Source organism: Macadamia integrifolia, chromosome 2 (genome assembly GCF_013358625.1).
Source record: "Macadamia integrifolia cultivar HAES 741 chromosome 2, SCU_Mint_v3, whole genome shotgun sequence".
Lineage (NCBI taxonomy): Eukaryota > Viridiplantae > Streptophyta > Magnoliopsida > Proteales > Proteaceae > Macadamia > Macadamia integrifolia.
The window spans coordinates 18,540,614-18,555,145 of record NC_056558.1 but is presented as its reverse complement, the minus strand read 5'-3'; the positions used below and the strand labels follow the sequence as shown (position 1 = coordinate 18,555,145).

The following is a 14,532-nucleotide window of genomic DNA, read 5'->3' as shown; positions in this document are numbered from 1 at the left end:
TTTTTTTTTTTAATGCAAATCTTTTATTTTGATTAATGCAAGCCTTTTATTTTATTGTTCAAGTTATTCAAAGGTGTAATGATTTTAATTTCTAGTTCTAGGTGATAAGAACAAGTTGTGGAGCATCCCTTTGATGTTCAGTTTTTCTCTTCATGATTTTTTTTCTTCAAGCCTAGCAATTTCAAATTTGATTTAGTTCAAATTTGGTTTTTAGGGCAGGTAGTATTTCAAATCTCAATTAAGTTTTCAAGTTCAAGTGTTGAAGTTCAAGTAAGCTTCTTACTACCCATCATTTTGTAATTAGCTTTTAAATTTTCAGTTTTACATTATTGCTTTCCTTTTCCCCCAATTGGTTACTTGTATTAGTTTTACCCACAAAATCCAACATTCTCCCACTTGGATAACACTAATGATATATCTTTCCACTGGAGTATGGCCATATATACCCATAGCTAAATACCCCAACTTTAAACTTAGATTCAAACAACTCGCCTTAGATTCAAACAACTCGCCCTTTGTGTTGAAACAATAGTAGAATACATGCCTTAATATATGGCATCACAAGGATGCTCATTATCCAAATCACCTAGGATATAAACAAGGAAATTGTGTTATACATATGTGATCAAATAAATGTGTTTCCTTGTAGGTCATTTCCCTAATCAAAGATCAGCCTACCTTGAACTACCTCATAGGTAGAAACTTTGATATAAACCAATACCTGAGCAAACCGCCACAACCTGAGGTTAATATCTTTATTTTGGCAAACTAACTGTACTAAACCACCACTGCCTTAGATTTAGGCTAAATATCATCATAAATCATAAACTTTTGCTAAATACTACCCTTTTCCGGGATATGTCAAATCAAAGAGGTTATAAATATACAATCAATAACCACATAAGATCATAATGGCAGAAAATGAAGAGATTCATTATATTACAATACTCATAGTCAAATAACAAGCAAACACATGCTCCCACTCAACTAAATAATAAAAATTCCTACTAAAAAAATACATCAAAAGATCCTAGTACACTTATACTAGAAACATGAGCCTTGAAGGCTTCCATTAGAAAAGCTTTAGTGAGCGAATCCGACACCTTTTCCTCAGTAGAAATATGTTGAACATCAATCTCCTTATTACCAACCTTGTCTCTTTTTTTTTCCTTCTTTTTTTTTTATTTTTTTTTTATTTTTATTTTTATTTTTTGTGAATACCAAACTTCTCTCTAACGAGTAGGTACTTGATCTTGCCATGCTTCGAACTGCCAGACTTCTTATTGTTCTTGGAGAAGTACACAGCATATTTTTTTTTTCACACCACAACCTTATAGATCGAGAAATGGAATCCATACCTTCAACTCAGATATAAAGTTCCTTAACTATACGGCTTTCTTGGTTGCTTCATAAAGCACCACAAACTCTACCTGCATAGTGGATGCGGCTAGAATGGTCTGCTTAGAGCTCCTCCATGAGATGGCTGTAACGCCCATCAGGAAAATGTATCCATAGAGGACTTCCTATCATTCGTGCAACCACTGAAATCCAAGTTTGAGTACCCTGTCACCTCAAGTCTATCACTATCACTATAAACTAGCTTGAAGTCCTTTTCCTTTGCAAATAACTCATTAGTTTCTTTACTACAGTCCAATGAGCTATACCAGCATCTGATTGAAATCTCCTAAGCACACAATGGCAAAAGCTATGTTTGGAAAAGTACACACTTAAGCATACATAAGGCTCTCTACTGCTAAAGCATAGGGTTTGTCTTCCATTAAACTACTCTCTATGTCAGTCTTTGGGCACTACTGCTTGTTTAACTTGTCTCCCTTACTGATGGGTGCATCACATCCTGAGCACTGAGACTTGTTGAGCCTCTTCAGGACTCAATAAATGTATGCATGCTGGGAAAATCCGAGGAGTCCTAGTCTTCCATCACAATTAATCTCTATCCCGAAAATATAACTGACCACACCCATATCCTTTATCTCTAAGTTTTCAAATAAGAACTGCTTGGTCTCAAGAAGTAGAGACATGTCACTACTGGCCAATAAGATATCATCAACATATAACACCAGAAAAATGAATCTACTCCTACTTACCTTAATATAAATGCACTGATCTATAGGGTTCTCAGTAAATTCGAAGGATGTCACCACCTAATCAAATCTAGGTACCACTGCCTGGAAGTGTGTTTTAGATCATAAAGAGACTTTTCAGTTTGCAGACCAGGTTGTCCTTTCCTACCTCCTCAAATCCCTTTCGCTGTCACATATACACTTGTTCTACAAGATCTCCCTGTAGAATTTATATCTTCACATAAATCTGGTGCAGCCCAAGGTCAAAATGGAAAACAATGGCCATAATGATCCTAAATGAATCCTTTGAAGAAATAGACCAAAACTGAACTGAACTAAATGATTGACACCCCTAACTGTGCATCTCCATGGCATGAGGTGGCAGCAACAATGACACTGGCTATGATCTCTCTCTCTCTCTCTCTCTCTCTATATATATATATATATATGTATATATTTGGCTCCTCCCTTTCTAATTCTTCACCTCCCTTGCCCCTCTCTCCCTCATTCTCTTAGTTCTTCTGTTTGGAATTTTTTTTTTCTCAAGCATAAAATGTTGACATGTGACCATCATGCATATGTTGTGATCAGACATATCAATTAATAAAAAAAAAAAAACATTTTTAATAGGTGAAATCAAGTATCAACATTGTAATATAATGATGTCAAGCACTGAAAGGGGCTGAATCAGTGCTTCAAAACAAATTTGTTCTCACAAAGCTTATGTTTCAAACCTTGTGAAGATTGCATAATCATGATTGGTCAGGGCAATACCGAATTTACCAATCACACATAAATGTCCATGCCGCTGCCAATGTATGGCCAAGTCTATCGGACAATGCATCACCACTCTGCAACACACGCTTCAGAAAAAAAAAAAATGCAATTAAGGCAATCGATACATAAAAAATCAAATATATGTGGTTCAGCCAAACTACCTACTTCCACAGAGGAATACCTATTCAGGATTTCTTATTTCCTAGCATGAGTGCTGCAACTCCTACTTCTAACTCAACTACGATGCATTCTAGGGCTGCAACCCCAAGCCAATCAAGGCCAGTATTTAACACTTGTAAAGTATTGGATTACCTCTTCCTAAGTAATTATGTAGTCAACCTGGTATTTAGAACCTCAGACATAGCATGCACACACTACAAGGTCCAACATAGCTCCATGGATTGATCCTTCATAGATTGGGTGCATACTACTTGACGGAAGCAAAATAATCAAGGTATCAATGTACAGGGAGTTTTCTTTTTATTCTTTGGAGGGCACAACACTTCATGGCACTCTATTCTGATCTAAAACGAGGGAAATATCCTAGGTTTACCAAACCCGATCGACCGGAGGGACCGTAAGAGGGACTGTAAATTCTGACAATTTTCGTGACAAATAGTATGTCACGGGTGGCAGCGTGGCATTTCATGGTGTCACCGAACCAGGGTGGATTACTTCTTAGCTATTCAATCATGTTCAAAAAGGCAGGTTTGAATATTGATCGTTGGATCTATTGAGAGCTATCACATATTTGTGCAAGCCATGGGACCGGCTGAATTGGAATCTAATTGCAATTGATTCGGTGTATCTCTAGTGACCAAACACTGAATGCCAGACCAATTCAATCGTCTGTGATGGCATATCATGCGTTAGCCGAAATGTGCATCCACACCCCTTTATCTCCACCTCATATTGGGTATCCATCATCGTTGCTTAATCTCAACCACTAATTAGTGATCCAATATATGATATAGTTCTAGAACTTGGTACACACGACTAAACCAAGAAGCCCATAATGGAATCTAGGTGCCAAATCTTAATTTTTCATCGTTTTTTAGCCAAGAAGAGAGAACATGGCATGGAGAACTAGTAAAATATTGTTCCCACTTCATATATACAAATAATAATAATAATAATAAATAAACTAAACTAAATTGGCAGAGAGCATCCCATACTCGTCCAAACTTCCTCAAACCTCTCAATTTGATTTTTTTTTGTGCAACCATATGAGAATCACTCTAACTTCTCCGTCCAGACTTGGGATGGTACAATTCACTTGTGTTGGATCCATGACTCAACAATCTTCATTTTTCTATGTAGAACTCTTAAATTACTTCATCCACTAAGCCTTCCAAAAATAAATTTAAAGAGGATCCCATTGCACGGACCTATGTAATTACAACTTTTGATGTACGAGGCCTTCACCTGTTGTTTTGGACCTTTATCAAACACTATGTAACGGCCTAATACACTATGAAAATGCATTCCACATGCTGAGGTGCTTCTGTAACCTTATCAAATGACCAAACTGTCCTTGACTCTATGTAGTTGATTGTTTGACCATTTCAACTCTTCCAACTCACTAAGGTTCATTTCCGGTAACTTTGCCAAAATGACAACATAACCCTAAACTAATCCAGTCACGCATCATACTCAGATAGGTCTTGGCCAATACCGATATCACTAATAAGGATTTGCTATATTATACTAAATCAGACTATTTTGGCCCTAAAAATACTGATAACTAGGTTTCCTGAACAATTTTACCCTTCTCTATAATAAATACCACCACTTTGATGATCATGAACGATACCGATATGAATCCATTAATACAACTGATCTGATACCTAAAATCATGGGTGTGCATTGACCACTTCTAGTCCAAATCGATGGTTTCATGATCCTCATATCGTTAATGTAGCAGCTCTTGCGGCCTCTTCCCTTTTGGTCTTGCGACTTTGGAGTACGAATTTCTAATGACCATTGATCCATTAAAGCATGGTTTGAGGGATTGGACTGAGATCAACCATATAGGCCGATTTGGATCAATATCTATTGTAAGAGAATAATTAAAAAAGGGAGCATTAGATTTATCTGAAAGATAATATAATGTACAGATGTTATCTGTAGTCCTTGTTTGTTGGTAAGAACAGGTACATTGGCACAGTAATAGTTGATGTAGAAGGTTCTGTATACAAGGTGAAGTTGTATGTATATACTCTCCTTAAGGTGTTAAAGAGCCCCTAATCGGCGCACACTGGGTTGACCCATTCTTTTACCTCCATAATCACAAAGGTTGCACTCCTAAATGTGGTTATGAAGGGAGTCTGCAAGCTATACTAAGAACTCAAAGGGAGAGTAGACAAGTAGAACAAGACAAGGAGATAGTACAAAAGTGTATTTGACTTAACAATATACAGACAAACATTGTAAACCCATGAAATACTCTCTGGAATTGTTATCCCTATCTTGAGCATAAGCAATATGTATTTAGAGGCCTAAACATACATGTATAGATGAACCTATACGTCTACAACTACTTGTATGTATAGGTATGTGTAAGGGTAATGGATGTCTGTCGAGATGGACATATCCGCATCTGCGGGCCCCACACCACCGTATCACCGCTCGGGATAATATGTGGAGTCCTATTTCACTGGAAACTAGGGCTCATTCCCTTTTTGGGATTATTTCTCAATAATAATCTAACGGCCAATTCAGGGATTAGGAATCATAAAATTTGGAGTTGCCACCTAGGGTTAGGGCCTAGATCCTGGGATGTAGGCCCATTCTGTAAGAATGGACCCGTGATTGATTTGATATGATCCATAGATTAGGGTAAGAGTCAGGTTACGAAGTTGAGAAGGTGTTAGGCACCCACTTCACCCAGTTAAACCGATCTTCCTATTAGATGCATAAATTCGAATATTCCCTACTAGATTTTAACCCACATGTATGGCTAAACATTTAATATACAATATTATACAAGCACTATATCAAATAAAATATCTACATCATACCTACTCTGTTAAGAAATTATACATGACCTTGACCCCCGTTTCGGGTCAAGAAGGGTGGACCCCAGTTAATGCGTATGTGATTCTGATGAAGGCTCCCGACTCGGGTGGGAATAATCTCAGTTGCTTGCTTTTCTTCTTTGAAGAATCTAGGTCTTTACCAAAATTTTAAAACGGACACGTCTCTCGAGGACCTCCAAAATATTCAAAAAACTTTGACATGTGGAAGCAAAAGCCGGGCCTGGTCGGGTAAAACTGCGACATGCAGAAGCAAAAGCTGGACTCACTCGGAAAAAAATTTGACGTCGAGTTAGGAGCACCAGGTTAGGCTAAAAATGGCAAGGGTTGGTGGTTGGGTGAAAGATGATACAAAAAATGGAATGAAACACTGCTACTTTGGGAAGGGATTCTTCCTTTCACACTAAGCTCTCTCAAACCAAAATAAGGGGGATCTCACCAAATTCTTTTTACACACTGAAAGTGGTAAGAAGGGACACTATTTATAGGCATTCAAACCAAATTTGGTGGGTCTGCCAAAAATAGAATCCTTTTTACTGGGTCCGCCAACCGGAAAAGGTAGTTTTTGGAAAATTTTCAAAGGCCGCTAAATTTTAACGCAAAATGTAGTCTGATTAGCCCCATTTTGAATTTCGAGAGCGATTTTGGGAGATCCAATGGTCCGATTTTTGCATGCAATATATCGTCAAAGTCATCTTTCCAAAGACTATCCAATGGCGTAGGTTTCGAGCTCCTTTTTTACTCATAAAAATTTGAGAATAGCATAGAGGGTTTTTTGCCTTGTTGCGAACTTGGGGTTTTATGGAAATCCTTATTCATGCCATTCCTGCACCATTAGAGAGTATATAAAATTGATTATTAAATATATAGCATGCTAATATCATGTTCCACAAGATTGCATACGAAACAGGTTCCCAGGCAGGATAAAGGTTTCGGGCCAGAATAGGTTTTTGGGCTAAATTAGGGTTTCGGGTTGCTATCAGGTTTAGGGTTGAATCAAGGCTTTGGATTAGATTAGGGTTTGGGTTGAATCAGGGTTTCGGGTTACTACCAGGTTTAGGATTGAATTAGGCTTTTGGGTTACTTTTGGGTTTAGGATTGGAGCACTGTCAAGTCTGAATATCATAAAAGGCCTAGATTCTCCTCTGATGTAGAGCACATATCTCAATTGTTCCCTGTTTGTCATCATTGTCGACACAAGTGAAAATTTTAGGTATCTATAGAATACCCCTCTTTGGCAGATGCTTATGCCATGGCCTAAGGGTAGAGAAAAGAACTATCAAATTTTGTCTCCTTGAGCATTAACTTTCGTCATCTTGCTCACTGATGGCGGAGGTGCAAATGCAAAAATGCAGGTGAATAATTCATTGATAAATTCTTTTGAACGTGCAAAACCTCGGTCAATCAAGAAATTAATATGACCCTATCTAGTGAATTTAACTAGAAAGTTGAGATCTTACCTAAGCAACTAAGTGGGACTCCTTCAATGAGCCACCATTGTTTGGTTCATGCCAAGATGTTAGCACACAACAATTTTGACTAGATTTGATTTAGCAATGTTTAAACAATCTTCAAGCTAGTCCAAGGGTATTTTGATCATTTTTCATCTGTACCTGGACTAAGCAGTCTTTGGGCCATCCAATGGTATTCTGGTCGTATTAGACCTGATACCCCAAGCCAATTTGGGCCATCTAATGTATTCTGGTTATATTAGACCCAACCCCAAGGCAATTTGGGCAATCCATTGGTATTTTGGTCATATTAGACTTGATACCCTGAGTCATTTTTGGCCATTCATTGGTATTCCGGTCGTATTAGACCTGATATCTTGAGCCAATTTGGGTCATCCATTGGTATTCTGGTCATATTAGACCTAATACCTCGAGCCATTTGGGCCATCCATTGGTATTCTAGTCGAATTCGACCTGGTGCCCCGAGCCACTTTGGGCCATCCATTAGTATTCTGGTCATATTAAACTTGATAGCCCGAGCCATTTTGGGCCTTTTATTGGTATTTCGATCGTATCAGACCTAATACCCCAAGCCATTTTGAGCCATCCATTGGTATTCTGGTCGTATTAGACCGATACCCCAAGCCAAATAGTCTTGATTTTGGATGAAGTTGTTCCATGTACATGATCTTATAATCTCAATATTCAGCAGCTCATAAATGTTATATGCATATATACTTAGCTATACACATGCAAATATTTTTTTATTTCATTTGTTTTGACGGTCCCACTGGGGGAAATATGTGATTTTCTTTCAAAATTAGTCTTTTCTTTTTCTTTTGCTAAAAAACCTTTCCTTCTTTTTTTCTTGGCCCTACTAGGGCAACTGTGTAATTTTTTTAAACTTATCTTTTCATCTTCTTCTTCTTCCTAGAAATGTCATTTTCCAGGAATGCGTGGAATTATTTCTCCACTGGGAAAAACAAAGTATTCTTTCATTTCCACTGGGAAGAATAAAAAATCTTTTTTTTTTTTTTTTTTTGCTCCACTGGGGAAAAGAAAACTCCTCTCTTTCTTTTATTATTATTATTATTATTATTATTATTATTATTATTATTATTATTATTATTATTATTATTATTATTATTATTATTATTATTATTATTATTATTATTATTATTTTCTTCTTTAATTGAAATATTGGAAGACTCGTGAGATTTCTCATGGGCCCACAAAATTTTTGGCGAATCCACGAGAAATTTGGCTGGCCCATGAAAAATCAGTGGTCCCCCGTATAAAAAGGTAGACCTGAAAAAAATTTTAATCTCTGTTTTGTCATTTTGCTCTACTTGTGGTGCTCTCCTCTTTCTTCTCCTATGTTTATATATATATATATATATATTTTTTTTTCAAATGAGGCACAAACATACACGTGGTGGGAAGGTCATTGACCAGTTGACTGACTGAGCTTCCCAGGACAATGTAGCGATGTGATACTCATGGTTGACCCTAAAGGGTACGAAGGATCATATCTGCAACTCTGCCTGGGGAGAGAGGGTAAGTCCTTCATTATTTATTATATATATATATATATATATATATTTTTTTTTTTTTTTTTTATGTATGTATGCATGTATGCCAATGCTTATACTTATGCATGTATGGATGTATGTCCATGTGCATATTTGTATGCTTAGGGATTCAATGCATATACTTATGTATGTATGCATGTATGCCAATGCTTATGCTTATGCATATATGCCAATGTATGTATGTCAATGCATATGCTTATGTATGTTAATGACTATGCCAATGACGTGTGCCAATGCCTATACTTATATATGTATGCATGATAATGTTTATGTCTATACTTGTGCATGCATGTTGATGCGTGCATTTATGCATGTATGTTGATGCGTGCATTTATGCATGCATGTTAATGACTATGCCAATGACGTGTGCCAATGCCTATACTTATATATGTATGCATGATAATGTTTATGTTAAGATTTTACCTGTTCATGATAGGGTGGGTTAGATCCTTCTTATCGGAGGCACGGGTACCCCAACAAAGTTGGAAGTGGTTCAACAAGCTCCACCCCTCATGCGGTGGTGGATGATCCGCAATCTGTCTTTCTGTCCTTGCATTCATCTGCGCACTCGGAAGTTAGTGGTCGAGTTGACCCGAGCATTGCTGAGAGGTGGTGGCCGAGCACCCACACCTTTCATTTGCCTATGGGGGAGATCACAGTGACTCCTCTGGGCTTTCACGCCTTGAACAGTCTTCGTTTTGGTGGGGAGACTATAGTCTTCTCCCGTCCTTTTGACCAGTCAGATTTTGGGGCTTACTACCGTTGATTCATCGGATTCCATTGTTCACCTTACCACTATCCACAAACCTTGGGACGAGAATATTGTTGACGTGTCCTCTATCGGTGAGCAAGCTTGTCTATTCTTCTTTCTTTACTGGGCTGGCCAGTGTTTATTTAGCAACCCTTCAGATAAGGTGGATCTTCAGCTTGCCTACTTCTTCAGAGATCTTCAGGGGATCTAGAAGTATGACTGGGGTGGTGCCGCTTATGCTTGCTTCCTCCAGATGATGGACCACCTGGCCTTCGGTGACCCTAGTCTGTACGGAGCCTCCTTCATTCTTCAGATGTGAGCTACTTGATTGTGTTTATTTACTTCATCATTTTGCTTCATGCTCTTACATCTTGATGTTTTCTTTCAGTCCTGGGCATATGAGCACCTTAGCTTTCTTTGCCCTCCCCTAACTGATGGGGAACATGATAATTTTCCCATCACTAGGAAGTGGGGGAAGAATGAGACTTTTCGTGGTCCTCCGCCCCTTTTTATCACATGGAGAGATGTGTTGAACCGACTTACTAAGGTATGACTTCTCTATCCCTTTTCTCTTGCATATGTTGATCTTGCTTCAATACTGATTCTTTACGTATGGCTGCTGAATGGGATGAGGCTAGGAGACTCAATGGTCTCCACATTCTATTCCAAGGCCCTAGTGGTGTAGCATGGTACCTTGGGGAGAGGGCGAGGTAGTGGTTTGACTCTGATGGCCCTCTGGTTCCTCACTTTCCTCCTTCCATGCATAACCCCGGTATTGTTTCTGAGGAGGAGTTCCAGCCAGCCTTGGTTGGGATACCGGGGGACAACTTTACAGACCCCATACTTGATTACAGAAAATTCCTCCATTGGGAGACTGTATTCATGCCTTTGATGTGCTTCTTGGATTATTCTTGCACTGATTCTGATGATCTTGTAATTGACAATGTCGCTTTCTTTTTAGTATGGCAGGCTTATCCCCTTCCCTGGCTTCAACACTCCCAGATCTGCAGGTGCTTCCATAGAGGGTTTATCTCACATGAGTACCAGCCCGGTTCACAACATGGTGGAGGTGTCCTCATCTATTTCAGGCTTTCTCGGGTGGATGTACACTGATGCGAGTGATCCTTCTATTTAGCTAATAATACCGAGGACAATGATGGATGACGAGAGAAACTTCTATTCAGCTGATAATACCGAGGACAATGATGGATGAAGAGAGAATGGATCTCCCTATTCCTTTTGACTGTGTAAGGCATCTTCCTCTCCCTATTGTACATTTTACTCTTCATCTCACTCTCTGCCCATTATAGGTTTCCTATGCTGTCTATGTCGAGTGCCGTTAGATGATCCAGAGCCTCAACACATGTTTGTATCATCACACAAAGCACATCCAAGACCTGGTATGATTTGAAACTTGTCATTTCATCATTTCATTCTTGAAGAAAGACTTTGATGAATCTCTGCTAATATCTTCTTGTTCTCAAGACGAACACGTCACGAGTCTTCAGGCGAGATTTGGCCAACCCGATCCCAGATTTGGAGGCAGGTGTCCTGCCCTTGGATATGGAGGTGGAGGTCTTGCCTTGGATATGGAGGTGGAGGTCCTGCCCCTAGGTATGGAGGCAAAGTAGCTGATCTTGGATTTGGAGGCAGGGTATCTGGCCCAGGATTTGTAGGTGGGGATCCGGTCCTGTATATGGAGGAGTTGACCCCTGCTATGGAGGTGGGAGTGGGGAGTCTGACGTAGGCCCCACGTTCTGTTTGAATGATCTTGATCTCTTATGTGGTAATGATGGGCAGGACGGGCAGTCATAGAACCAGGACCTGAGCTTTTTCCTTTTTCTTTCTTTTGCGAACAAATGGACAGACACAACAATTTTTTTTTCCATTTTAGTGATATGCACATGATGTTACTTGTTTTATTTTGAATTTTATTTATTTTCTGTGATGATCTCTTTTCTTCTTTATTATGTTGTGGATAATGCATGATTTTATTACTTAGATTTCCATCCCCCAAATGCAAACTAGTACTGGGATAAATCGGATTAAACCAAACCTTTATTCCATAATATCATTAGATTTTTAGTACAACACGTGAGGCCCTACCTCCTTACATATACAAGATTTCGGCAAGAAAACATACAATATTAGTAGTCAGTTCTTGTGGAAGGTAAAAGTTTTCAATCTTCACCGGATCCCCTTGTGGGGGCTGATACTATCACATGATATACGAGGGGAGGTAGAATGAAGTGTGAGTTAGGCCCATCAATCTGACCTAGTTGCAATTGGGGGTCTTCAGTAAGAAGCTGGTTTGTGGCCAATGACACACCCAATTGACATCTTCACTAGTCTTTCCTATAGGTATTCTGCCCAATCAGTAATAGACTTGAACTCAGGAATTTCCCACTTGGCCTGATAGTGGGTCACCTTCAATCGACTGTTATTCAAAGGCCTCAATAGTTGCAATTGTTCCATCATCCATAACAGGAATGTGGCTGAACATCCTGAGTAATGATCAGTTCCTAATTTGCATTTGTAGTTCATCTCATTGAGCCCCTGAAACAGTTCGCCTAAATGGCAGGGACAGATCACAACCTTCCCTCAATTGCTTTACCACTTCTATAATGATGGGACGTGCTCCTCGCCTTGGCATGCATAATACATATTGAGCCAATATTGACGATAAACCCCTTTTGGTGGTGGAAACCGAGTGAAAGCTCTTGACCCCTTCAAGATATCGATTTTTTCATAGCTCACAAATTACACCATTTCGTCCTTGATCTATCCGAAGAAGTTTTGGATCATCCCTGAGTAATCCGACTCCTGCGAGGGGCAAAATAGCTTTTTCATTGGGGAGAGAGTAAACATGCTCTGAACTCTTCTACGGTGGGGCAAATCTCTACCGTCCCAAACCTAAACACATGGAGTTTTGGGTCCCAATGTTGAGATGCTTGTCATAGTAGACCATGATGCAACTTCATACATCCAATCTTGTCAAGCACTTGCATGTTCGTAGCTTGTAGCAGATTTGATTCTTTGCTACCTATCTTCAACGTTCACTTTAACAATGTTTCATCCAAGGAATCCATGTCCTGCTATTCTTGCAATTGTTCTAATTGGCTAAAAAAAACTTTTAGTAATACTTAAAATACTCAAGATTCAACAAGACTTCTATCACTTTTATTCATTGCACTGAGACTATCTTAATTATGGACAAATCAAGGGTGGCAAGAAAACTGGCCTTGATTATCGATGCCAGATGGCAATTCTTGACAATTTTCAATTCAAGAATAGATTTTGAAGGATCATGGGTGGAAGACAGTGACGCGATGATCAAGTGCCAAATGGTTATTTTTTATGTGACGAGGCCTTACATGTTTGTTAAAGGCTCTAGCCACCCTCCTTTTGATATTTCTTCAAGTTATCTATGGCTTTCATCCTCTTCTCACCTAAGAAATTGAGTTCATCATATTTGGTCTTTATCCATTCTCCCTAGCTGACTGTCGAGGAGTACTCTGAGAGATGGCACTTGGATTTCTACAGGTAGTATCGCTCCCATACCATAGACCAAGGAGAAAGGATTGCCCTTGTTGAAGATCTTATAGAAGTCTGATAAGCCTATAAGGCATATGTCAACTTGTCGGCCCAATATTTGTGGGTCTCAACCATCTTCTGAAGAATCACCTTTATATTTTTTGGCTGCTTCCACTGCCCATTAGTCTTTGGTCGATAAGTGGTGTACTTATGCCTCTTGATACCAAATTTTGTGAAAATCTTATCAGCTTTGCCCCAGAAATGGGATCCTTGACCTGATATCAACTCCTATGGTACCCCATATCGACAAATGATATTTTCTTGGATGAACGTCACCACTTTGACAGATGTAAGAACTGAGTAGGATTGCACTTCTACCCATTTAGTGAAGTAATCTATTGCCACCAAGATGAACTCATGTCCATTGGATGAATCTTCCCTACAACACCAATGCCCCAAGTAGAAAATGGCCAAGGAGAACTGAGCGAATGCAACTCTATAGGCGAGATGTGTATGATGTTGGCGAACATTTGGCATTGTGACATTTCTTGACGAAATCCACGTAATATGCCTCCATCATATTCCAATAGTATCCCAACCGGAGAACCTTTTTGCCAACATTTTTATATTCATGTGGGGTTCACAAAGACCTTAGTGGACTTCTTCCATGATGGTCCTTGTCTGTTCTTCATCGACACACAATAAATGTATCCCATCATAAGATCTCTTGTATAGAAAATCTCCCTATAGAATAAATTGGGCGGACTTACTCAAAAACTTATTTTCCTTTGGTGGCTTCGACTGGGCACTTTATTTCCTTGATGTAATCAATTATGCAAGAAAACCATAATCTTCCCTCCATCGTGAGGGAATTCACAACACTTTGATATATGATGTATCTCTTCCTTCTATCATAAATGGGGGCCCGTGCCATGGATTGCACTCCACCATGGATGCTAGTCTGCCAAGAGCATCTGTGAACCAGTTGTTATCTCTTTAGAAATATTCAAAAATGATCTCCTCAAAGTGCTTGACCACTTCCTACAAGTGTTCCTAGTATGGTTCCAGCTTTTCTCTATTCTTCCATTTTCTTTGAGTTTGGAAAATGATAATAGCTGAGTGTTACACCCGTGCCCTAACTTGGTCTAATTTGAACTATTGTGATAGGTCTCGAACCGGAAGTGGAAAGTACCACCGGATTTTAGCTCGTGGTAGCTTATTGTTGAAGAGGGAAGGATGACCCTACTTGCCAGTGCATCTCCTGCCTATCTAACTGGAGGGGATTCAAGCCTTCCAATCCCAAATGGTAAG

General features: G+C 39.1%; 1 long non-coding RNA gene across 1 annotated transcript; it reads left to right on the top strand.

Moving 5' to 3' along the window:
* Positions 1 to 9,873: 9,873 nt before the first annotated feature.
* LOC122058120 lies at positions 9,874 to 11,513 on the top strand. The gene is made up of 4 exons (XR_006133678.1): positions 9,874 to 10,002; positions 10,076 to 10,234; positions 10,649 to 11,087; positions 11,173 to 11,513. It is a non-coding gene; the product is annotated as an uncharacterized LOC122058120 (long non-coding RNA).
* The last annotated feature ends 3,019 nt before the right edge of the window (positions 11,514 to 14,532 follow it).